The sequence below is a fragment of the Nipponia nippon genome, unplaced genomic scaffold (genome assembly GCF_047370975.1).
Source record: "Nipponia nippon isolate SJK-2023a ecotype South Korea unplaced genomic scaffold, ASM4737097v1 scaffold_7, whole genome shotgun sequence".
Lineage (NCBI taxonomy): Eukaryota > Metazoa > Chordata > Aves > Pelecaniformes > Threskiornithidae > Nipponia > Nipponia nippon.
The window spans coordinates 17,680,800-17,708,441 of NW_028262391.1; the positions used below are offsets into that span (position 1 = coordinate 17,680,800).

General features: G+C 38.1%; 1 protein-coding gene across 1 annotated transcript in view; it reads left to right on the top strand.

The window, feature by feature from the left end:
* SLC9A9 (solute carrier family 9 member A9) overlaps positions 1 to 27,642 on the top strand; it is a 211,681-nt gene that overhangs the window by 180,649 nt on the left and 3,390 nt on the right. The window lies entirely within an intron of this gene.

A 27,642-nucleotide genomic window follows, 5' to 3' on the forward strand; every position in this document is an offset into this window, starting at 1 on the left:
CTTTTCTGGATAAGCATCTAAGCCTGCAGAAAGCAGTGCATCTCTTAGCACTGGACTGTGCTGCATCTGGAAGCAGAGAGGACCAACCCAAAGTTAAAGAATAGCTGGCATTTTTCATAGTAAATAGTCTTCTCGGCTAACTAGTGCAAATGAAATTCCATAAATTATTCTTCCACTTTGCAGGCAGATGTCCTAAACAGACTTTCTAATTCTAACAATAAGTTTTGGATTTAGTACAGTATTTCTCACTTTTCTGTTTCCTCCTTAGTCTGTCACCCAAGGATATCAATTACTTGTTGCTCTTTAGTATATGCTGACTTGATTTGCATAGATGTCTCGCATGAGTTACTACTTCTATTATTGTGTTTCTCTGTGCAAATAATTTTCTCAAATGGTTGCAGTGCTGAGCTAAAATAAAATATATATTATGCTCCTGATATATTTAGGGCTGTAATCTTGTTTCATATAGGTATAGCATAATTTATAGGATTAAACCCAAAGGAACAAAACTATTGAATTCAAGGACACACTCAGTATACTCAATTAAAGGTACACGGGCATGAGAAGCAGCACGCCAGAGAGTCCTATAGTTCCCCAAAAAATGTCCAAAACAAGTCAGAAGCTTCCAAGCTTTTACATATGCTGATACTTATGAACCTAAATAGCAGACATGGTACTCTTCATTTATGAACTATCCCAAGAAGCACCTGCATTTTGTGGTGGCTAAATTTCTGCCCCAGATGTCTGTATTTCCACCAGTGGGCAAAGCATGCAGCCTAACTATAACTGCTACTGTTATCCTAGAGTGTGACTTACAAAACTGGCATCCCCTGCCTACGTTGCCAGTCTGCTCCTATTCTTTAGGCATGCTCAGAAGATGACAAGACCATTTGAGTGCAGCTTTTCCCCATCCCAGCAGAGCTCACTAGCTAAGTAAGGTATAAAGAACCACATGTTTGCATCAGAGACTGAATCTCAGTTTTTAAAAAATTCTGGAAATCCCTTCAGATGCAGATTTCTCCGTTTCTCCCATTACAGCTACTTTATCTTGTCTAAGTAATTAAATACTCCATGAGGCAGAGAGAAAAACAGGCTCTAAAGCCTGTCTGTGCCTCATGTGAGGAAAACTTGAGTCTCGAGGCCATTTCCAAATGGGTTAATATTAATGCTATGGATATTATTAATACATGGGACACACAGAGATCCACCACAGAATGCCAGGTAGACCTGGCTGTAGTTCAACTTGCAACTCTGGATCAGGCAGGGTAAATCTGAACCAAGTCTTTTGAATGTGCTCCAGCTCCCAAGGTCATGAGGTGTCTAGAATTACAGGGAGGAGGCATTATTTTCCAAAGAGGATGTCTAACACCAGATTCCAGTTCAAGATCCCAAGAAGAGAGAGAGATCCACTGATGGGAGTGCTTTCCAGAGTAGAGAGCTAAACAGGGAGAGGTACTTATGCTTCCCACCCTCCCTCAGCACCTCATTCCTCTGCAGCTTCAGTGGATTCTCACTTATCTGGACTCTAAAGTCTCTTTATGCCTAAGTCTTGTTATTACAGAGCCCAAAGCTCATGATTCCAGCAGACACTTTGGTATCCTGGAGTTAGGTGGTGCAGTGCTGAGCTTTACAACACCCAAGTACCCCAAAGAATCAATTTCAGAAACAGTTTTGATGAGGACTATACAGTACCTTGGCAGATGCACTTCTGTAACTCCTGCACACACAACGTGGCACCTACACAAATGAGTACTGTCAGGGGGTTTGGTGAGAAAATGGATTATCAGTGAGGACTATAGAACTGAATCCCTTGACCTATTATGACAAAACAATATCATAACCACATGTAATCTTCATTAACATTATTTTTTAAATTAAGCAACTACCACTACACTTGGTTTACAGCTGATTACAAAAATTAGTTACTTCCTTTTCCGTTCTCAAAAGAGATGTTTCCAGCCAAGGCAGTGGCACAGGGTATTCCTGTTTCAGAACAGAAAGTCCTGCCCAATTACACTGGCTAGACAGGATAAGAGAAAAGGGAAGTAATCCATCTTTGGAGGACTGTGTTGCATAAGCTTACTAACTATTTTCAGCTGGTAGTTTGTTTTATGTGACTGCTGGTGTGCTAGTGTTACTTACAAAAAAAAAAAAAAACTCTCCCTGTTCTCAGCATTTACCCAGTTAAACAGGTTGGAGAACTTACACCCAGTCTTTATTCAAAGTCACACTGGCTCAATGGTCATATTTTAAAACTGACTTATTTAAAGTGGTGCAAAACCTTGAGTGGATGCCTTTAGTGCACTAGACACTCAACATACCTAATTTATGATTGAATTACCTGATTTACGTTTCAGTAGTACAGCTCTGAATATAAATGTGGCCTAAGCTAACAAATTAAGTAGCAAAACAGCAAAAAGTCTGAGCATCCTAGTAGTTCTTTGGAGAGATGCCAGAATTTAATAACAAACAGAATAAACAAACTTCACGAACAAATCAATTTTTCAAAGGTAACATCTGTTTTGCACTGGCTCCTGCTGTGAATAGATTCATCTGCACACACACAGAAGTAAGCTAATGGGGATTTTGTGTATTCAAATACCCATCAGCATGCTATACCTTCATCAAAAACTCTAATGTGAGCAGGAGTCCAAAAGTTTTTCTGAAACAAATTGGACAACTTCTTACACCTGTTTTGCAAACTGTTTCATATGAATAGTTATATTAAGTCCTTAGAATCAAAACCTGAGAATATTCCTGTGTCTTCAGTAATATTTTTGCAATCTTTTCATGCCTGTAAGCAAAGCTACTTCATTAATCCTTTAATCATCTAAATGAAGCTTAATTACCCAGATTGAGAATGTTTATAAAGGCTTCCGAGACTAGGTGACATTTGGTCATGTTGGTTGCAAATAAGGAAGGAGTTTGCTCCATTTAAAATAATTATTAAAAAAAAAATTAATATCAGTGCTCCAAAGGATGGAATAGAGTGAACTCCGCCTGTAACACTAAGGTATTCTCCCTTTGCAGAGGCTGTTAGACAGGTGCTCATCAATAACCATCTTCTGTCTTTAGACCATGATGGACAGTTGCCAAGACCTTGTATTTGCTAGGCACCTCTCAGGTGCGTCCAGCACCAGCCTACATTCTCATTCTCATGTAGCTGTGCTAATGTGTTATCACACTTTCATTAACACATAGAGGTTCTTTGCTTACTTATTTTCCTAAGATGTTTTATTTACTCAGAAATGCAAACGGGGAAAGGAGGATGAAAATCTGTCTGAGGCAGACTGTTTCCCCCAGTTGCAATTTTTTGAATCCTGCCTTTTTGCTAAGTCCCTGAGACTTCGTAAACACCAAGACCGTGCTGCGCTAGAAGTCATATGACTGCTTTGGCTTACGCTACGTTTCATCAATTTAAACCAAATTTTCCACAAAGTGTATGACACAACCTACTTATACCAAATGTACAACAGAAGGTGCATGAAAACTGGCAAAAAGGATGTTTTACCTTTGTTTTATGAGTTCTCTGAAGAAGCAGAGATCAATACTTTATTCTTTTCTACAAATTAATTTCCTACCATCACTTTATAAAAATCTTTATGCTTTCTTTTGTTCTTTCCTAGTACAGTTTTCATTAAATTTTGCTCATGATTTAAAGTTATAGTGCCCTTGTAAACACAACCCTTGCTAACAAACAAAATTATGAATTATTAATAGCAGATGTTAGTTTGGGGACAGATATCCGAACATTATGTTATTCTAACATCTCCTGGGAGTTGGTCAGGTAGAGGGGAAGCAAGCAGTATCCTGCAAAACCTAGGAAAAGAGGCTGTGTGCATTGAGTCAGAATCTTCCTTCATGAATTATAGGGCAGCAACAGCTTCACCTTTCAGCAACTGCTGCACCAACAGCATTGCTGCAGTGCTTAAGAATAGCTGATGAACTCAGCTAGTTCCCAGTCCCAGCTAACACCTCCTTCCTACCATTGCATCCCTCGCGTTTCACAAGGTGAAATGCGCAGAGATTCACCCCAACACTTTACATGAGACTATAACCACTGCAGCTGGTCACAGATGTGATGCACACAGAGGGGCAGGGATGAAGGGCCTGCCTTTGTGAGAGACTACCTAAACTCCAACATCACACTATTAAGGAACCTTCAATTTCAGCCCCAATAAAACTCAGATAAGCAGCTGTGACTGACAGGAACATTCTATAATTCATTGTAGCCAGTTTCAGGATCAGATAATATTCAGTAGTAGAAAGAAAATCAGTGCATTAATGCCCAAAAGCCAAAGGGAAACTCATTTTGAAGAAATCAGTCCTGCATTGGGTAAAAGGGTACTGAATAAGAGCAAGCTGAAAGACAACAAAATGAAAAGCAATAAAAACATATTGTTTATTATTTCTTTGGGTTTTTTTTTTTTTGTTACTTTTTCTAGTTTTAATTTTGCTCTTTAACTGAACAATGCAAAATCATATAAACAGGCATGATTTTAATTTTAAATCTCATTTTATACCTAAAAATTAGGGGGGGGGTGAAGGAGAGGGTGTGTTTAAACATTGTGATAGAGAGCTCCTGCACAATATAAATGCAAAATCACATGTTTATATTTTTGTTATTTCTATAGTATTTGTTCTTAGAACCTTCAGTAACAAACTGAAGGTTCCACTGTGCTCAACACTGCACAGAAACCAAGCAGAAAGCTCCCCCCACCCTACAGGACAACAACCTGCAAGATATAATACCATATGGAGATACAGATAGAGAAAGATATAGAAGGAAATTATCAGACTGTATATGCCAGCAGAATACATTGGGGTATTGAAACATTGATAATTAACAATCATTGCATCTTATCTGGGCATTTGGGGGCAGGATTTGTTTGATTTTATAGAGAGTGTGGTGGAGATGGGTGTCTGTGACATAACAGCAGCAGAGCTTTAAGAAAATATTTTATGGAACTTCAAATAGTTAAAGTTTGTCTAAAGTATTTTTCTAAGAAAACTCAATGGAAGTGTGAGGGACAACAACAAAAAAAAGAACATGCTTTCTGGCAAACAGGTAGATAATGTGAGCTAGGATGCTGACAAACAGAGGCAGAAGAGCAATTCAATCCTGTGAGAGAGATTAACGATGTGGTGGCACAAATCCATGAAAATTATGTCAATCAGAAAATCTGGGGAAACAGAAAAGAAAGAATCAAAAAGGAATAGGAAAAAAAAAGAGGGAGAACAGATTATGTACATGAATACCCCTGGGATTTAGCATGACTAATCATCACCAAGTCTGAAATCTAGTGGATAAGTCAGCAACCCCTTAGGCAGGGTCTCACTCTTAATAACAGCAGCACACTAAAATACTTTGCTCTTCTTTTAAAGCTGCAGTGTTACAGCTTCAAAAGTTAGAAAATATCCCTACTATTGTCATTCAGCCCTTTAAGTATGCAGTGTGCACTATGATAGAAACTAACGCTTTTCCACAAAACCCATTTTTTTTCCCCTCAAACCTCTTGTGTTCATGTTTCAGTGATCAATGCACATGCTAGTCCTTTTTCCGTTCACCTTCCCATTGCAGGACTTTGCTCACCACCTGATTCTCCCTCCAGTCATCAGGAGGGAGTGTAAGGCAATGACTAAGTTGGTGAGACTCCTCCCTCAACCCCTCTGTCTAACTTGCCTGACGGACACCCAAATGCAAAATTAATCCAGTTACACTGTTCCTCATCCCTTATTACTACCTCCCACTCCCTCCACGCTCCCATTAATTTTTATGGTGTACACCCAAACGCACATGTACAATAGTTTATCTTGGCATCTGAGAGACACAGATCATTAGGGCAGGTCCAGAACTGGAGAAGAGAGGAAAATGAATCACAAATCTTTCCTTAAAAAAATCATCCCTTGTTTATTGAAAAAAATGTTCAAAATGGACAAGTTTATAGGAGTTCAAATAATTTAACTACTTTCTTATTGTCACAGGAGTACCAAGAAGTAAAACTTACTAGCACTTGTAATGAGTACTACAGAGCTCATTTTTGACCATTGTGTAGATATTTAGTTCCCTTGAAATAATGTTTCATTTGATCACAAAGTGTTTTATAACACATACTATTTAGATTACAACACACTGTCTAGTCTGAGTGGGGTGCTGTAAGGTAGCACTACACTGCCAATAAGAAGATCAAAATAATATTAGTACTGGTATTATGTATTTGAATTTTCTGCCCTTTGTTAGGCCATCCCATAATGCTATCCCACATACACACACAGGGACCTACCGCTAGACCTTAACTGAAAGTCAAACTCTGCAGGTAGAGACCATGCAATATAGAGTAAACCAGAATGACTTCATACAGCAGGGCCACAAATACTGCCTGGGAGTTGGGACTTGCCAGCCTCAATTCCTCAAGGAAACTGAAGCGTATTTTCTGTACACTGTTGACGCTAGGGACAGAACTTGAAGTTGATGTAGCTCAGCAGGGTATGGTTAAAGACTGAATGAGTTGTCTCAGTTTCCTCAGTAATGGAACTGAGATGCAGGCAAATAAAACTACCTGACACACAGCATCTCAAAACAATGCTAGGTCTGTTCAAAGTTCTGTCTCATCCTTAAACAAACACAAGAGCCTGATTCACCCATTCAGACAATGTAACTGCAGCCATAAAAAGATAATCTGCTGTCATCTTTCTTTCAGGAAAAAAAGCTTTCTGCTTGCCTCTCAAGACAAGATAACATTGTAAGAGTTTCTTTGTCAAAACTGTGAGGTCAAAAGAGTGCTCTGCTATTAAACCTTTCTGCGTCTTAAATTCCTTCCACTTCATATGTCACAGGCTCCTTTCAGTTTGCTCACCTAACAAGGTTCGCAGGAGAATACCTCGGTGTCCCAGAGTGACAGGAGTGGAAACGCACACTTCTCAGGCACCTTTCTCACATTGTCAGAGTACTTTACCGTAAGTGAGAATCAGCCTGACACTACGAGAGAAATAACTAGAAATAAAAAAAAAAAAAATCAAGGAGGGAATTACACAGAGACAGAGCATAACTTATTATTTTTATAGTAACTGGTATTCACAAACACAGCAAAGGACAGCCATATGTTGTTACCGTACACCACCACCACCTTCCTATGCTCAGCTCTGGCTTGGAAGCAGTGTGTCTGGCAGCAAGAGTGGCTCAATTCCCCCCCGCCCCAGCACCCTCATTCAGCCCTTGAACTCCTCCACAAATACCTTTCAAAAAGGATACCTGTGAATCATGTGACAAATTTTTTGCCCATAGATTTCAAAGTGCTTGATGACTGTCTTTACCACAAACAAAGACAAAAAGAAGGAAGATAGAGTTAAGTGGCATGTCAAATATCGGAAACAAAGTCAGTAGAAGACTAGGAAAAATGTAGACCTTTTAGTTTCTTGTGTCATACACTTTCCACCACACTTCATTGCCTTGTGAACCATATAAAAGTCAGATTGAGTTTTCGTTTTTAATGCAGCAGACCTGTCATCTTGGAAATCATGTGAGTTCACAAAACTGTTTACCACAGGACACCGAAATATCATCACATATCATAGTATTAGCACAGGGTCATATTACTCCAATACCTCCCTCCAATAGTTTAACACAACAGTTTATTTCCATAGTTTCTAGTATCGTTCCAGTATTGTTTTCATTACCTTACCAGCAAAAATGATGAAACCCACCAATTTATGATTATTGAGCATAGTCTACAGATTTTTAGGAAATCAATTTCTCCTCCTGCTAGACAGCATCACTGAACAGTAACCTGGCTGGAGGAAGTTTGAATTTTAAGGGTCAGACCTTTCATTTTAAGTTCTTTTTAAACACACTTTTCTGGAATTTGTCATTTACAATTGCTGATCAATTATTAGTTTTCCCTTTCTCATCTTTGTCCTGGTAGGAAAAGAGAAATCATTTGCAACATATAAAAAAATGTAACTGGTAAATCTTTGTTTGAGCATCCTGTAAAAGTATTGGCAAAGTAGATAAAGGTAAAATAAGGCAGGTAGTATAGCACTTCAGCAGTCTTAATCTGAGACAGCATTTGAAAGGAAAATATGTTTAGATGACAGATTCATATGCTGTGTGTGATGATTTGTGTCTACTCATCTGCAATAATGCCATTAACCTAAAACTTGCATGAATTAATTCAGGAGTCAGCAAGTAAAGAGGATGAAGAATCAAATCAAGGATTTTACAGAAACTCAGGACTTTTATTAATTTGTTTCCTAAGGAACAAAGTTGAGAAGTCTCATAGAATTTCTAGTAGGTCCAAAAAAGTATCTTGTACACAACTCTATGAAGATTATTGATTAGGAAAGTTTAGTCATTTGGAAGAAAATTGCTGCATAAAACCAGGTGGTATATACATAAACCCTCATTAACTAAGATTAATTAATCTTTCCCATGATCCATAAAAAACATGGAAGCCTATACACTCCCCGTACTGTGGATCCATTCTTACAGAAGAGAGCAAAAATCAAAAACAGCAAAACAGTTCAGAAAGATGACTTCTAAAGTATCCTTAATGCTCTGTTACATGTTGGACGTTTGGTTAGCTGGTCTTATTTTTATTGCTGTAAGGCACATGAAAGATGCTTCTTTTTTGTCCACTGCATAAGCACATGAACACAAATACTAGGAAACAAAATACAACACAGACATTTGCAATCAGGCCAACAGATTCAAAGCTAAAGATGTCTAGCTTTTACTGAAGGCTCAGATTAATTTTTTTCCTAATTCCAAGACAAGTTATGTATTAAATACCACTCCTCAGTATGTACACACACCCTGTTGCCAACACCAGATGAAACATTAAAATAATAGTGTAGGTATTCAAGTACCATTTATATCACTGGAGAACAGGCAGGCTCAATAGCCATGATTGATGAACTCTCACAATGAGGAAGCTGAAGTAAACAATTATGATCAACTGGAGTTCAAATTACAGTAGGATTCCTTTCCCGTCCTTTCCCTTTACGTACCTATCTATGACTGCTAATTTCAAACCCCTGGTATGATTCTATTTCTTTTATACCACTCTATTTCTTTTATACCACGACACAAACAAATACATAAGACCACACAGTTGAAAAGGAGGGGGGATTTTCTTTTTTAAATGACAACATAATCTTATCATGACATGCAACTTAATTTGCTGTCAGAGTTGACTTCATGAAAAGTATCTAATCAGATAACACTTACTTGTGTTAATAACATTTTTTTAGAGGCTTTAATAGGAAGTGCCTCTTACCATCTTCTCAATAGATTGGTTTAGGATTAAGCTATTTGAGACCCATGATTGCAAAAGTCAGATGAGTAAAGTGAATTTAAAGAGTTGAGTAAAGTGAGATGAGTAAGAGTAAAATTCAAGTTTATTTAGGTTGATAGCATTACCACAGATAAAGACACAAATCATTATACTCTGCATACGAATCTGTCATCTAACCACATTTTCATTTCAAATGCTGTCTCAGATTAAGACTGCCAAAATGTTATACTACCCGCTTTATTTTACCTCTGTCTACCTTGTAAATCAGCATAACTGACAGTGATATTAAAAACTTGGCATTCAAACTGGAACTAAGCCACTCCAATGATAGCGTACCTTATGTTTTTATAAAAACTCACCCTATTTTAATTCCTTTTGATCTTCATTTCTTCCAGTTTGAAGTCTCTTTCAGTCTCAAAAATAACTAATACCAAGGTTTTAAAACATAGGCCCTTAAAAAAAACCGTCATTGGACAACCAGAACATTATTAATTAAAAATTAAAAATAGTTAGCATTACAGGCCACAATACTCAGTAAGAACTGTCGTATTCTTTTGAAAATCTGTCTACTTATCTAGAGTTTGAACTATGGATTCAAAAGACACTGCTTTTCAAACAGTAACTCTTTTTGAAGGTATTTTAAAGATATTTTAAATCAGAACCAGAGCGTGCTGCATTAATAAGTTCTCAGAAACAGAGCACATTAAAACGTACTCATCAAGTAGGTCAAATATCACATTAGTAATCCTGTTTTATGGAATGATAAACTGGAAAATACACTTACAAGGCAAATCATTGGCTGAGCTAGGATTCCCATCTCCTGAACTCAGAAGATGGTATATTTCTGTACAGTTCAAGTAATATTTGTGAAGCGCTGAAACATCGTGCCTGAGAGAAGTGTAAAGTATGATTATACCTTATGAGTATAATTTCTAGTGTAAAGTATGCAAAGAGCAGCTAATAATTAAACACTTGGCAAATTTGTCAGAATAAAATAAGATTAAAGCCAAACATTTAAGCCAGAATCAAACTTGAAACATAGGTAAACATTGTTATCAAATGCTTTTAAACAAACTGACACATTTTTTACATGCTTTTGCTTTTAAAATGTGTCACAAGCCTAATGGATCAAATTAATTCCATTTTTCCACTCTAATGCTTGATGGTCCCCACTGAAAGGAATTTGTGAATATATTTGCACACACATCCACAGGGTTGCAAACAAACATAAGTCCATGTTATTCAAGTGGCATCTTCGCATAACCAAATCTATAAATTACAAGAAACATCCTCAAAAGCTGTTCTTGAGGTATGACAAATCTCCTTGTGCCCAAGTAAATTATTTAAGCAATTCTTGAGCAAATTGCATGTTTACTGACACTCAAAGCCATGCTGCTTTTGCACTGCAACTACTAAGAAGGTCTCCTTGCCTTATAAGGTGATGTTATTGGTTATATAAAAATAAGGACTTGCCAGTTAAGGAGGAAAACGTATTAAACAAGAATGTCTTGCGGTGCGTTCTCATTTTATTAGTCACTAGGTGCTTGACTATATTTTACACTATTAAATTTCTTCCCTTTCTGTTATTGCTGTCCTCAAGATTATCTCTTTACTCAAGTAAAGTCATCTAATCCTCCTCAGTGTTGGTGACACCATCCTGGTTTTGTTTTGCACCTGTTTATGAAATCTGCTTATGAACACTACCTTCATGCGTCAACCTCACTTACGTGTAACAGGACTGTTGCCAAGACTAGGGCCTGAGGCACCCCCGATACAGCCTCTCTCCATTCTTAAATGCCCTTTTTAAGATCACACAAGCTGGCTAAACAGGAAATTAATTTCTTATCTTCTAATGCATACTATTCCCTTTTGTCTCTCTCTTGAATAATATTTTCCCATAAGGCAACGTACCTTATATGCTTTACTTAACCCTACATATGTATTTGTTCTGTTACTTCAACCTTGTCCAGCAAATCAGTTATCTTATCAAAGACAGATACTGGTCTAGTCTGACACAATCGGCCTTTGTTAAAAACGCATCGCATTTTATCTAATTTTCCGTGTAACTTCATGTCCTTGGATTACCCTTTTCCCTCAAAAGATGTTTGCTTAGTAAGACTTTGCTTAGTATTGAGCTCAGACTTACATAGCCATCCTCAACCCAAAATACTTATAATCCTCCATCCTTGACTACTATCCTAGGTCAGACAAAGCTGTATTTGTTTGTATAGTTGGGCCTTAACTGTGCTGGTCAAATATTTTCTCTCAAAACTGTTTTCACCAGAAAACACAGCTTTCAACTGAATGAAAATGCCCTTGGAAAATTATGAGTTTTCATTGAAGTATCAGGCATGTAAATCCAGAAACATTTTCGTCTGAGAAATCAAAGATATTTCTGTTATAAATGTTAATTTAGCATCTCACAGAAATTGTAGTTTGAGTCCCTCCATCTGATCAAAAAGAGCTTTCCTGGATGTGCAATAGTCAAGAAATACTGTAACAGAATCCAGAATAACACCCACTATCACGCTCAGATACATAAAATCTTAATTTAGGAAGGGGCAGACAGAGAGCTCATCTGCAGTCTAGAGGTGTGTATGCCAAAAATAGCAGAGGGAACTGCTCTAATGGTGTTCTGGAAGAAAATTATTAGCTATAGAGGCAAAAAAATATATATTTTTTTTTTTTAGTATAGGTGTCATAATCCCTCATCTGGATCATGGAAATGCCAATGGTCCAAATGGATGAAAGCAAGTTGTCCCCTCAGGGGGGTCCTTTGGGCTGCTGAAGTGAAACTAAGGAGAGGCAACCCATTTTAGTCTTTCATGATACTGATACCCACAAATCATCACACACTAGCTACCAGCTACTGCCACACTATTAAGCCTTCTGGATAAGGAGCTAATCAGGTTTCTGCAGACCATACCTAGTCTCTCTCTCTTGCATCTCACTAACTCCCCAGAAGATGAGCATCTGTCCCTGGGAGAGAAACTGTCATGAGCAGAGGCACTGGGTACACCCTGCCCCAACACAGCTTCCTTCTCTACTGCTGTTTTCCTAGGATCAAACATCCCCAGGTGATCCCAAACACACACAAGTTTGCTCTGGCTCTTTGGGGGGCAGAGGAACTAGCACCACTGGCCAGGCAGAAAGGAGGGAAAAGCAGCCCTTCTCCAGGAAAAGCAGAGGCTGTGCAAAACACGAGGGTGGGAAATGGATAGCACAGCAGTGAAGAAAGACACAGCATGGAGAAAGGATAGTCCCCGCTATCCAGGGTGAGACAGGGCCACACACAAAACTAGTATTGTAGATACTGGCACAGCCTGGTAATTTTACTGCTATTCACCAGTCATAGACATTTGTCATCATGATGTTCACGAAGACTGAGTCTAGTTAACACGGCTTTAAATCAGCTTCCATGACAGTGCTGAAGGTATCTATTGCCTCGGACACCTACTGTGTGTGACACCTGTAGCAAAATAAACATTTGACCCTCTGAAAGCTGTTCATCACTAATCATATCCTGGCTGGGATAGTGCTTTCTCTATGCACCATCAAATGCCTTGCCACAGCATACTAACAACAACAGCTCCGCAGAGATAGACAAGTCTTTGAACTGGTGTCAATTTCCACACAATCTTCGATATGATTTGGAGATATTTTTCCAGAATAAGAGAGAATAGTGCATTACTGTAATTGTGTTCATATATGTTGGAGATGGGAGTTTAAAAAAAAAAATCAAAATTACTTTAAATCTACATACCTTACACAGCAATTTTCTTAAGATGCTAAATGAGTTAAATGTCCTCTGCAGTCTGTTGTTGACAAACTTGAAGCTAATGATTACAATTGAGTGCAAAGCCAATACAGTATTGTGAAACTCATTCAAGAACTACAGGCTCACACACAAAGATAATTAAATACTTATTCCACTGGTAGAGAACAGAGGAGCTTAGATGATGTGCTTCCACAAAATGTTAGCAAGCTAAATGAAGCAGAGCTAAGTAACTAGAAAGATAGGGTTTAGCAAGTGTAGTCACACAGACATAACCTGGGACAACTAGACACGGAAGAAATTAAGAAAATAAAAAAGATGCTTAAAGATTAAATATTTCTCAAATACTAAGCCAACTATCTTTCCAGGGGGAATTAGCTTGAGTGAGCACTTCTACAACTTTCCTGGTGTCAAAGGGCTTCTAAGGTGTGAACTAGTTAAATTCATAAAGCTTAAATTTTAGGCTGCACAGGGCCTTTTACATTATCAAGTCTGAACTCCTGGACATCACAGACTCTTAAATTTCACCCTGTATTGATTTCAGAAATTTGTGTGAGCTAAAGGATACCAGGTATCAGGAAGGTATCCATTCCTGATCAGACAGTATCAGCAATGGAGAGTTCATTACTTCCCTTAGGAATGTTTTCCACTGTTTGGTGACTGTTAAAACATCCGTTTTGTGTCTTTTAGCAGAGATTTAGCTTATTGCCTGCATTAACTTATTTTTAAAAAAATAAACATTCCAGTATTATGTATTTTTTTCATGAAAAGGTACTTAAAGAGTTCATTAAATCACTGTTTTACCTTTTCCTTTATTTTTAATATTTTGGGGGAAGAATGAGGAGGCTCTTTCTTAGACGCTTCCCAACTTTTTGAAAACCACTTTAAAACATGGACCACCACATTGGGCATGGTATTCCAGCACTGGTCTCACTAGTGTCTAATACAGAAGTACTGGCACACTAGTTTTATTCTCTACTCACTGTTTGCACGCATCACTTTCCTCAGAGCTCATGAAAAGTCTTGGCACTATAACCCACAAGCACTCCAGGGAAATTTGGCCCTCCTTGCTTATTTGTTTTCAGGAATGCAATTAGAGGAAATATATTTGAATGAGACCAGCTTACCAGGCAATCAAGGTATGTCTATGTGACTGCGCTGTCCTTATCATGATTTAGTCTGCATCATTCACATGTTTTATCATCAGCAACTTCATAGTGGTGAAATTATTGGATATCAAATTTTCTATTGACCCCTCTAAAACCTGCATTGAAACACTCGCCAATTCATGGCAGTTCTCCACTGGCAATTATTATTTCAGGTTTATCAACCAGCCAATTTTTAATCAATTAAATGCATGTCTTATTGATACCGTAGAGAGCTAATTTTTTATCATGCCTTTCCAAATGCCTTAGTGAAGCTTATTAAATGCAAGTCATTTTTATCAAACTTGTAATTTCATCCAAGGATAAAGTTAGATTTGTCTGACAAGATCTATTTTCTATAAAACATTCTCAACAGCCTTATACGTAGGTTAAATAGAAGTTATTGTCACTGTGTTACAGTTGTTTTCTTCCTTGAAAGCCACAGGAAAAAAGTTCCAAATACAGCCTAAAGTGGTCTGTCTCCAAGAGCTGCATTACAGAGGTCAGAGAAGGTTTCTAGTACCAAGCATGAGAAAATAAGAATTTAATTTTTTGAAATATTATGTGATTTTAAACTAATTATGATTCCCTAATGCTGGGCTGTTTGGTTGGTGGTTTTTTTTTTAATACAAGTTTAACAATTTGCCATATTAAGCCTATTTGATACTTGGTCCCCAGATTCCACAGTAAACAGGGTGAAGATAACTGTAGTCTAGTTTAAAATACTTTCATGAACATTTAAATAATGTCTAGCACAAGATAGTAATTTCCAATTTTGGCAAAACCAAAACATTTATTTGACCCTTTGCCTATTTCTTTTTCATTTTTTCTAGAAGAATTTGACTTTAACCTTTCAGGCAGCTCATTTGCTGGTACAGCACTGCAAGCTCTGTATCTTCTAAGAGAGTACCTTGATACCAGCCATTTCTATACTGCAGTGTTACATAAAATTCATTAAGTACTCAAAAATATCACTGCTACTGCTAAGATACCCAGTGAGTTTAGCAATATGTTTTAAGTTTCCACACTTTCTACAGGTTTTTTGGGAGGTTGGGGTTTTTTTGTTTTGGGGTGGTTGGTTGTTCTTCGTTTGTTTGTTTGGGTTTTGGTTTGGTTTTTTTTAGGTGCCATCATGGATTTTGATTCAAAAGACTATTGGATGTTATCATCCTCCTAACAAATAATAGGTGACCTTCAATTTGCATTATTAATTAACAAGACAGAAATCTAGACGTAGTGGTCTGTACCAGAGTACTGGAAAGCCTTGCTAATTCAGGTGCCTGTGGCAGTATTGCATGCCTCTGTTTGGCAGGGGCTTGGAGGACTATGTGATCTCAGTCACTGGCTGACGTGACAAGGAATGCCTTGCCTTGGGAGTCTGAACAGTGAAGCTCTAGACAAGAGCTTATTATAGTTCAACATGAACAATTCAGCCCTTAGGCCACACATAACTGACACCACCTCAGCTAGAAGGACAAACCAAACTAACCTATATTGTACTCAGATTTTTACTTCCAAACACCTTACAGGACTCTTGCAGTTCACACCCAATGAGTCTGGTCCATTGCCTTAGCTCACATGGAAAGCAGGAGGCATGTCATACCTGCTGCTGCTCAAAGCTCTTTCACACTGAGAAACACAGGTCCAGACAAGATTTCAGTTCTTTGCTTGATCTTCTGTCCTCTACACTAGAGCTCTCTGGTTGCTACTGAATTACCTCTAACCATGCCATTACAGAAGGTCAGTTATTTATAGGGCCAGGCTATCCGTGCTCCTCTCTCAGGCTTAAAAGTCACTTTGATATCTGCCAGGTCTTAGTCATAGGCATTCCTGGAAACCAAAGCAAGCAAGGCTGCTAACATAAATCCTGAAAGCTGAAGCCCCAGAGAAGAAAGGATGATGCTTTGCCTCCCTTCCTCAGCAAACTGCAGAGCTACATAAACATGCTGGAGGGAGTTAACTGAACTGCTGAAAACAAGTCCCCTCTACATGCAACAAAATTTTGGAAGAATTTGGAGAAGGCCAAGTGCCTTCAAGTGACCAAATTTCTTCTCGTGCTCTCTCACAGGGGTAAAACAGATCAATGGGCTTAGCTATCCAAATGCTGTCATCCAGCCAAGCTGTCATCAACAGCCAAGCAACAATTTTAAAGTTCACTGAATCAGAACAGGCCATACCTCTATCAAAGAAAAAAAAAAAAAAACAATTGACTACATCGGTTTTATGTGGGGGGAAAAATAGCTGGGAAAAAAGGAAATAAACTGAGCATAAGTTTGCACAGAGTTAGGCTTTTGAATACCAATCTAGGTCTAAATGAATTAAAATGTGAAGATATTTGGAAACGAGCCATTAGAGTGAAATCTGAGTGGCAAACAGTTTTGAAATCAGATCTGGACTAGGAGATGAGTGCAGAAGTTTTCAGAGATGGGAAAGGAAAAGAACAGCAGTGATCTCTATAAATGTGTTTAACCAAATCACATTCACAGAATAGCTACACTTGCTCATGCACAGTATAGCTGGCTTTTGTATTATGAGCAACTCATGACTGAAACCCCAATAGCTGACCTCTCCATCTGTAATGAAACACTGAGAATGAGAAAACCTCATGCTCATTCATGCTGCACTGTACTTTTCCCCACCTCTATTATTGCCTGTATTTGGGTCAGTGCCAGCACTGGTACATGTGCACAGTGTATTGCACCAATAAATAGAAGAGAATGATGCCAAATTAAAACAAAAGTGTCTTTCATAATCTGTTTCCAGAATCTTTCACTGGAAACATAAGGAACTGTCAGACATGAGGTAGGCAAGCTTTAAGAGACTGACTTAACCTCGCTGAAACTGATGCCTAATACCTGCAACATCTCTAATAACACATCAGAATAATCCATTAAAAAGAATTAAAAGAGCATTTTTTACTTTAAACAAACACAGCAATGACAACATTACAAAGGCACAGATTTCCTCATACTGTGGCAGATCCATTATTTACCATCATGCTGATGTTCCAGCAGCAGATGGAAGAAATAAAACCCTCCAAGTCCGTCTTGTGGGTTGTACAGAAAAAAGTGGGGGAATTTCCTCACGCCTCCCAGAGGCCTAAGGTCTGACAGCCCCTGTTGCCTTGGCTTGCACAGCTGTAATTGTGTTACAGTATCAGATAACACTTCCCTTTATCACAGGCTCCATGATTTCTTCAGGCAATGATTGCCACACCTTGAATACCTGATGTAAAATCATACATCTTTGTTTGCCTGAAAGTGAGTGCCCTTTAATTTCATTAAGTCGCCACATTCCTTTAAAAATGTAGTAAAACAGAAGAAAGGCTTAGAAATTCTCATTGCAGCTTCTCATCTGGAACACTATAGATTTGCAAAACTATATCCCCTTCGAATCTTCACTCTAGCAAAAATAATCTTATTTTTCTACCTTTGCCCACCTATAATTCTAACCAAACCATAAAAGTCACTTGCAAAAATCTATCTCCTTCCCACCTTACCCACCCCACCCCTGCCCCATGTGTCTCAAACTTTCTGCATCGCAGTACACTGCCCTCAGTCAACATACTTCTCTCTAGCATTCACAGGCTCGCAGGAAAGCCTTTTGTGCAAATACAGATATTAAAAGTTTGGTTATCCCACTCCAGACTAGTATGGTGATAGGGGCAGTGAGATGAACTATCGGAAGTGGAAATCTAGTCCTAGTTTTTCCTATTTCTGTTTTATAAGCTTCTCTGCCAATGAAAAGGCAGTTCAATCTCTTAATATGTATCTTCTGTACTGTTATTTTAATCCACCACTGTTCCTAAACAAAATATCCTGTTTTACCTATTCAGAATTTTAAACTGTAATATTAGGATTAATACCTCACATTTCTTTCACTCCTAGCAGTATAAAAGCTTCTATTATCTTGTTCAGTAATTTTTTTATTTTTTTTTTTTTTTGCTAGGATATCTGCCATAATTCATTATCCTCAATTGTTCTTTGTGCTAAAATTTGCATACCTCTTAGGGAACATTGTATCATGAGGGTTTTCTAACTGGTCTTTCTCTGTTTTAAAATATCTTTATAAAAGCAAAGATCTGGCTTGCCAGAAGGCTGCTTTCTTTGGATTACAGCGGAACCTATTCCTGTGCACTATGTCTTCCCTTCCTCAACACTGAGCCCCCCACTTCTTAGCGTGCTTTCTTCACAAACCTATTAGAGACTTCCAACCTCATCCAGCTAGCTTATTGTGCATATAACATGCGTTACACATTGGAAAAAGCTGCTGGAGAATCTGGAGACAATCTTTGGATCAATCTACTTCACAGGACTAAAGATTCTCAGAGGATATATTAAACTAAACAAGCTTTCTATTAACAAGGCTTTACAAAGGCTATCCTGCTCTCAGCAGCTCAGCTTAGCATAGAGAGATTAAAAGACTGCTTTTTTTAAGTTGCTCCCAGCGCCTCTTACTCATTACCTAACTGGCTACAAGTACAACACACATTACTGAGCAAAATACTCTTCCACAAAAGTGCTAAGCCATGTCCTTGTCATGCTGGTTTTGAATCTACTTCCACATCTGGAATGAGTCCGTTTTTTCACAACTGTACACATAAGCAATAATATAATTTCATTAATACATTGTACATTATCCTGTTGCTGTCAGCTTTGTCATGGGCTTCACCTTGGTGCCCTGCTTTTATGTTCTATAGGGTTACACACATCCCTGATCAGTTCTGTTTGCATACTTATACTGGGCCAAGAGAATAGCTCTCTGGTCTGTCTTCACTACTGTACCAACCAGTCCTCAAAAAATTCAGAATTTTCATTTTCTTTGGAGCTACTGTTCTCTTCCCTTCTGGCACAACACCAGTCTCCTTATTTATTCTTTATTCCACAGTCTTCTGATAGAGAAAGAGAGATTCTGTTATTTTTATAGAGTTCATTTTTTTTTCCTAAAAGATACAGTGAATTATCACTTTTGTTTCTCTGCTTTTGTTAGCGTCTTTACAAACACAAGCAAGCATCAGAATATAAGACATATTGTTCCTCCAAGCCTTCCTCCACATTCATAGCTCATCCTTCAACGAAATTGTGCAAGAAAAGTTCTTTACAGGCTTTTCTCATGGGGGATCATATTTCCTTTTCAAGTTGTACCTTTAATAACTGTGAGAGCATCCTCTGAATCTTGGCAATGGAGAAGCTGGAGGTTTGTCAAAAACACTCTCCACAGATCTGTGAACTATTTTAACTGTTATTGTACAGCTGTATCTATGTAATGATGAAATATCCAATCTGAGTTCCTGAAAAAAAGCCAAATAATTATTTTCCTATTTGAGTATAATTTTGGTGCACTGCCTTTAGCTCTCAATCCATATCACAAGAGGACCATGGCAAGAATATTACTCCAGCTGTTGCTTACAAAGTTCTAGCAGCCACTTTATTGCCTTGCTTTCACTGTAGTATTTTAGTTTGAGGAGAATGATGCCCATCTTGTTTGGAAAGTCTTGTTCCCATTACTCTCTTGCTACCCACTCCTTCCACCTCCCTCCTGGTCCCCAAGTTCTCCTCTCCCAGGGTAGAGACACCACAACCATTGCTATCCTCAGTACCTGTCATAGTAGGTGCAAGTTCATTGTACTTGATATAATTTATTGATGAGAGGTTTCCCAAAAGCTTTACGGCTTTCATTTTATTTGGATCAGACCTTTTCTCTCTTCCTCTATGATGCAACTGAAGTAATTCATTTGATCAAAACCAATTTGGACTTGTACCACTGCATTTAATCTTTAAGGTTTACTCTCCTTGCATCTTGCAAGTGACTAGATTTGTGGTGCCACTAGTATTAGATTGTCATTAGCAAGGCATGCAACCATTGCCAGTCCTCATTCTTTACACATCTGTTTTCTGGAATACTTCTCAGGCAGATGGTGATGCCAAGGACATTCTCATGAAACAATCTTCCACACAGAGTGCAGAAATCCCTGCTAACTTGCTTGCTCTTCTACATTTGTTCCCTCTGCCAGTACCAGGGCATTTTATGCAATGAATACACTTCATGTGAAGAGCTTGAAAGTGATCTCATCAGAGGCAGCTGGCATCAGAGTCTTTCCAAGGCCTTAAGGGTCTATGCACAGCCAGGTCACACCAGTGTTCATCCGTTCTAATGCAATAATTTAGCTTACTCATGCCAATGGTATCTCCAGTTTTGTAATAATGCTAAAGATATACCATATGCAGAAGTTACTTTTCTGCAGGAAAAGAAACCCTATTGCCAAGCCACAGGTAGACCAGTTTTGCAATGTCCTGAGAAATTTTGTATGCCTTCAAACATGCCAGGAAATCTTTTTAAGTTTTCTCTGAGGTGAAATTTCTTTTCATTAATTCCATGGTCATGTAGTTTTTCACAAGCTTAATGATTTTAAAGTTTGTTTCTCCTGCTGGCTTTGATGCCATATTTATTACACAGAAACTTTTTTTTTTCTTCTGAATGCATACGATAGTATTTCCTAATTATGAAAATAGATGCCTTTCATACATTCCTAGTTTCCTTCGTATGGAGGATGTTGTGTTTTGTTTCTGATATTTTGCCTCAGGGGTTCTATTTTCTTATGTCCTGAAGTAAGATTCATTTCACCAAACTTTAAATACTTAATTATTAGCCATCCAAGTCTGATCTAGTTGTTCAGACTCTTTTATGGTCAATAAAGGGAAAGAAACTCATCCTTGTTTCAATTCATTCCAATTAACTCCAGCACTGCAGGATGAGACTAACTGCCTTGGGATCTGGCCATTTCTCTTTATTGATGACAAAGACTGATAGATTAGATTTCTTTCAGATATCCTACTATAAGGTGTCTGAAGATAGGGGAGATGAATCCTATCAATGATGTCAACTTTGAATCACACACATTCTTCTGAAAAGTCACATGCATATCATCAATGCTGATATCGCTAGTGCAACACAGTCTTATCTCTTCATTGTGTGTGTAGCTGACTCTTATGCATCTGTTGATGCATTTTTTAGTTGGGTGTATTTTGGTTGGGACTTTTTTTGTTAGATGGAGGGTCATTTCCTTGTTATCATACAGCTAATGTCAGGGAGATTTTTTCTTCTTCTCTTTAGCTGCCTCTCATAGTCTGCATCTTCCAAAGCTCTTTCTAATGTTAATTTGTCTGACATTGTGCCTGTTCATATATTCCTTTTGAATCTTATGAGTATTCTTCTGTCCTTTTGCACGCCCCATCCTTCTATTTTCAATAGTAGCTGCATTACCCACTCATCAATTATATAACCAAGTCTCCATTTATGTCTCAGATTTTTTCTTTGCATGAAGGTGTTATACTCATGATATAATAGGCTTCAAATAACTTGAGTAAGGTGTCTCAATTTTCCTCTCTGCTTCAGTAAGCTCACAACTAGAAGCCCATGGCCTGCAAATATCCCAGACATTTTACTCAGTGCATACTAGAGAACAAGCCACTTCACAGTCTGCAGCTACTTACCTACAAAAAGACCTGACTAAGATCAGTTCTATTAACTTCTTCCATTTTGCCCACATCTCTGCCATGCTTCCAGTTTCAAAGTTGAAAGCAGGGAATTTTTAGCCATATTCTGCATAAAAGCTGGAGTTAATTCTTTGGATCTGACACTACATCTGGCTCTAGAATCTGACAGTCAGACAGACTTTCCTGAAAGGATTCAGTGAACTAGCTTTTATTACCACTGATTTTCATCCACCCTCCCTGCTCTCAGACATGAGAAAGACAGACAGACAGACAGAGTGAATCTTCAGAAAAAAAGAAAAAACAGACCTGATGAATTGGCTTTGCAGGACTACAGTATGATTCCATTTATCCTCAGTTGTTTGGTATTTTAAGTTACAACAGTAGTGGGAATTTTTTTTTTTTTTAAACCACTCCTTAAAAAGAAGTCAAAGAACTAGAGCAGAACTCACTAGTAACAAGTATAGGTTAAAATATCATTTATGCCAGATTTAGTGATTCCTTCCCAGCTTTCTCCACAGTGCAGATTAGGTTATATTTCCATGTTAAGTCACTGTAGGTCTCCTGGTCTTTTCAAAAAAAGATACCTGTTATTCTAACAATTAAACCTAATATAACCATGCTCTGCACTTTTCAATCACTCTACACTGGTAACTCCCCATCCTCTGAAGAAAATTCCATAATACATGAGAAAACATCATCCTCTCTTGCAAGACCCAGGAGGAGAGACCCCTCTAAAAAAAACCTCACCTTCTTCAGGCGACTTTAATCTGCTGTTCATGCACTTAAGACCTGGAGATGTCTCTGCGCCTCACCAGCTCAGTCATGCAGACAAGCTGCTGTATAAAGTAACCAAATAATCTCAGTCAGCTGTTAGCAGGAGTCAGCCACGTGCCAAACTTAGCCAGATAATCAGTTTCATGGTTTGCCTGCTCCCACTCAAACACTATCAAAGTGGAAACGTTTGCTCTTTAGGCTATCACATAGCCAATATCAAAATCATTCTCTCTCAAAAAAAGAAACTCTACCAAGGATCAAAACACCATTTTTCCTTACTACAGAAAATATTGAATGAACAGAAGTTACCTAAGAAAGGTATCAAAGAAAAGATGTATGTTTCATACAACAAAAAGCAATATTAAACTCATGACATAATTAATTTACAAACTGAGACCTAAATAAAAAAATATTCAGAAAAGGGACACTTTAAGATTTCTTTATGTTTGCAGCCTTTTAAAAACATTGCACAACGGGTGGATTCTGGGAGTGGTGACATTTACCTCTAGAGACTTACACCTACAGCAGAAATATAGCACCTAGCAATAGAATATTAAATAACATACTTTTAACAAATGTGTATTTATAGCAGTTTGGTATAGGAAAATAGTCTCTGGAAAAATTGCTGTATGTAATTTTGATTAGTATCACAAGAATTCCTCTACTTTGAGGCTTTTTGATAGTAAATATTATAGTGCGAGCAATATTTGCCTTTGGGAAGGATGGGATTACTTTGAGTTACAGAGCCCCCCATCATGCGATGAAGCAAAAGGCAAAACACCTTCTGGGCCAAATGCAGGGCTTTACAGAGCTGAAGCATAGCTGACATATGTATTTTAACTGTGGCTACATCTGCTTTGGTGGGAGGTTGTGGGGGGTGTTTGGTTTTGGTTTTTTGTTGTTGGTTTGTGGTTGTTCCCTCCCCCCCCCCCCCCCCAGCTACAAGTTATTTCTCTCTTACATTATGCTTTTCAGCAGAGCCACAGTTGGACTAGGACTCTGTTCCTCCAAAAAAGTGAACCTCCTTTAAGTCTGAGTCAAAACAGCCACAACATTTCTGCCAGAATATTTTTCCCTATTTGAACATGCTAGTGCCATTCATCAAAAAGATAAATAGTGATTTTTACCAACATTCTCAAAATTTGGACAGAACATGTCAATTTAACAGTGTGGTCATTTGATGCTTATTGGCTGAAAGAACAAAAATTCTGAGATTCTGATTTTTCATCCTGATATGACTCAAAAACTATTTTAAAATATCTCAGCATTTTCTGCATAATGGAAATCCTAAATGTTCTCCAATATGGCTAGTGGCAGTAGCATTTCTTATCAAGGTTACCTGAGACTTCTACGTGAAAAGTCTGGTTCAGGTTACCTGTATTTTTGTGAAACAGTAGCTATATAAAAGAAAAACGTCCATAATAGATGTTTCTTTCAGGCATAATATTTGGGGGGGGAAATCACACAATTCCATGGTTTTGTTCCTGATCAGTCCTCATGAGATTATTTTTAAATGCACTGTACTTAGAGCAAAGACCTTATATTCCACCCCAGAGATGCCTTTTGCCATTTCTTTGAAACTCCAGCCTAAACTAGATCACATACACTTAAAAAAAAAAAACCACACACACACAAAAATCCCACCACCTCTTCAATTTCAAGAGCTACATTCTGAAGGTCTTGTTGCTATTGAGCACACTGTACCCTCCCCACAGCCCCTATTTGAATTGCTCAGCCTCATCAGCCCCAGCAAACAACCTGCCTGTGGTTCAACTTTAGGCGGTGGTGTTCAGACACTTGCTGACTGTCCTGTCTGCAATGGCATTGCCTTCTTTGCTTACTGCTGGGCAGTACAGAAGAGGACATCATATGAGTCAAACTCAGAGACAGAAGCTGAACCAGGAAGGGCTAAACAGATTTAGGTGTTAAGTCTGGTATCAGTGAGACAGGAAGGGAGAAGAACTGTGCCTGGCTAGTGGTGAGGGAAGACTGGGACTGCCTGGGCAAAGGGATGCTCAAATAGCAATGAGGGGACACAGGGTAAACATTTCATGGCATGTGAACTGAGAGGGGAAGCCTGGAGATGTGGGGAATCAATGGAAAAATTGGTATTTGATTATGAAAGTGAGGCATGCTAATGTGCCAGCACTGCATACAGATTAAAATTCTATACATGTGCATCTACGGGCATCCTGAATTCAGTTTCCCAACTTAGAAGTTACCACCTTTAAAATATTAATAAAGTTCTTTAAAACAGTGTATTGTATGGTGTAGAATCTGAGACATGCACGTGGGCTGTTCTGCCCATGGAGGGCTGAAGTGCAAATCGAAAAGTGGGTTGATTGCTACAATGTTTTCCAGCTATCTTTATCCCTGAATTAGGCAGGCATGAATTTGGTTCAGCAGTAAATTCTGAGTTATGCAAAGAGGTTTACACTTAGTTTCTTCCAATTTTTAAAGCAGCCTTAGGGCAAAAATCTACCTTTTTCTATTGCACTATTTAAATTATTTCTCCCTGTAAGGTCTGGGAGATGCAACCAGAGCAGCTGGAGTGTGATAAGACTTCTTGCCAGCCTTAAAATGCTATAGACCCATGTCTGATATACTTTTGAAATGCCAGCACTGCACGTGGATTAGAATTCCTCTTTCATGCTGCACTGAACAATGTGATTGTGTCTCTAATACTACAGAGCAACTGTGTCAACAGTAAAGAGGAAACATTTATGGCATAGGTTATTAAAACAATGAAAAATAGGCCAATGTAATTTAAGTGCCTTTAGTGAGCTGAATAACAACTAGTTAAATAAGGAACAAAGAGGTAAATAATTTATTACAGAATGAGAAGCATCACAACAAGCACAAGAAAATTGTCTTCACTTTAAACTGTATCTCAAGAGGCTTCAAAACAGAAGTACGAATAATACACAATGAAAGTGTTAACGCAAATGCAAAAGGAAGGGGACTTAGAGGACCTGTTGCAGCCCAAAATGAAGCCATCACTCGACTTAAAAACATCAGTGTACACACATAGCAACCGGCTAAACACACCAGACAAAAGTTATGCCAAAAGTGGTGGTGGCTCAAAAGACTTCAGAGTACTGTGGCAGCCAGGTAGATTGCCTGTTTCAACATGCACCCCCTATTCCTGTCTGATGTGGTGCTGGGCTTCGTGCAAGCATGGGAGGAAAACAGGACTTAAATTTTTACTGAGAGGTATAAAAGCTCATTATAAAGTTATAAGGCTGCTTAGAAGTAAGGCCTAGCTCAGAGATCATCAGATTAAGGAGAAAGTGTAGAGTATTCATCTTACTTGTTCTGGAAGAGAACGAAAGAACAGAGTAGACAGAACTTAGTATAATCAAATGCAACTTCCATTACAAGACAGTATTTTTCATGCTAGGTCTGACAACTCAGTTCAAACAATTCAAGTTGTTTGAACTAACAAAGCCAATATTTCCAAAGATTAAAAGCCTAGAATTAGGCTCCTACTTCCATTTTTGGCCTTTTAATTAGGTTTTTCTGAAGTGCTGAAAACAAAACTCTAATTGATGGCTTTCATACGTTGCTTTTTAATAATAGCTCCTAGCTGCTTAGAACTTTGGAGGTTTTAAATAAGATTGGGAGTGGATCAGAAAAGGATCAGTTGGTTTGATTTTACTCTTACAGAAGCAAGAGGATCTAAACTTTCCCTACGCAATTTGATCTCGTGAGATTCCCACCTTGATCATGGTTCTGACAAAAATTTATATTAAAATCTTACAATCTTTTTTGAAGTAGACCCAATTAATTTTTCACACGAACTCAGTATATGATCTTGAATGAAGGAATCACACTATCTTCTGACCGATGCAATTTAATTTTTTAAAAATACACAAATGCACACACACAAGCCCCAGATACTATAGAACAATTTCCATGGCTGTAGTATAGAGGACAGCAGAGGAAGTTATTTAGCCTTTCAATCTGCAACTGAGATCATAAGGATGTTTTACATAAGTTTCTTCAGGATACAGAATTTGTACTTTGTATGTAAAGCAGTGATACCATAAACAACCAGTAATGAAAGAAAAGGAGGCAGTGGAATAGTGAGGTTTAAGACCCACTATTACTTACTCAGTATTTCTACAGAATTGCTGCAGAGCGAACCACTACTCAGTTTTACATTTGTTCCTTCTTTAAGGAGGCAGAAAGAAAGAGTGACAGAGAGAGCACAAGCAAGACGGAGAAAGGAGCATGGGGGAGAAAGTGGGATGACAATCAATAAAGCAAATTTTCCCTAGCAGCAAAAATAGCTGACAGACCTGCTTCCCAAAGAACACTGAAAATTACTTTGCGAGTAAAAGCAGCAAAGAAGATAAGTCAACTTGAGGCACTCATGGGAGAGCTGTTACTGACAGATATGAGGATGATATAATTGCTCAAGATAAGCAGGTTTTTCTTTTATCTCAATAAAGCACTTTTGGATTAAAAGATTGGAAAGACAGGTGCGAGACAATAGCATAAAGCCTGTTCCTAATTTATTCACATAATTTTATATAAAGGAGCATTGATGTATGAAGTGTAAAACAAATGTGTTGAACGCTAAAAATGAAGTACTACAGAGAACAAGTTATGTACACACCCAGTGATAAAGAAACTTAATATTTGATGGAATATACTTTTGCCTATTGAAGAAATACACTAATTTTACAAAAGGCTGAGTATATGTGTTTAAGAAAACGTTCACTACTGTTCTTACATAAAGTAGCCGATACAGTTGCATCTTAAATTGTTTCCTGTTAAAATTGCATAAGATCACACTTACAGCAAACAGTAGATGAGAATAGTAAACAGGACAATCTAGCACACATTTCCTCTCTTCCAGCTCCTACTGCATTTACTTACCCCACAACACATCCCCTTCAGCCACTCTGGTACCCTTCAAGACAGATTTTGAGCATCAAGTGTTTTGGGTTTTATCTTTTGGGTGGTTTTTTGTTGCTGTTGTTACAGAGAAACATTAGACAAGACTGATGACAGGTGAATGTATGCAGTAATTGGTGGGTAAAGAGATGGCATTTTCTGTGTTTCCATTCAGTTAGATGATTCCCTTATGCTTTAAAACAAAATTTCTTTGTGTAATAGAGAAGCATGTTTGTATCAATATCTGTATGGGAAAT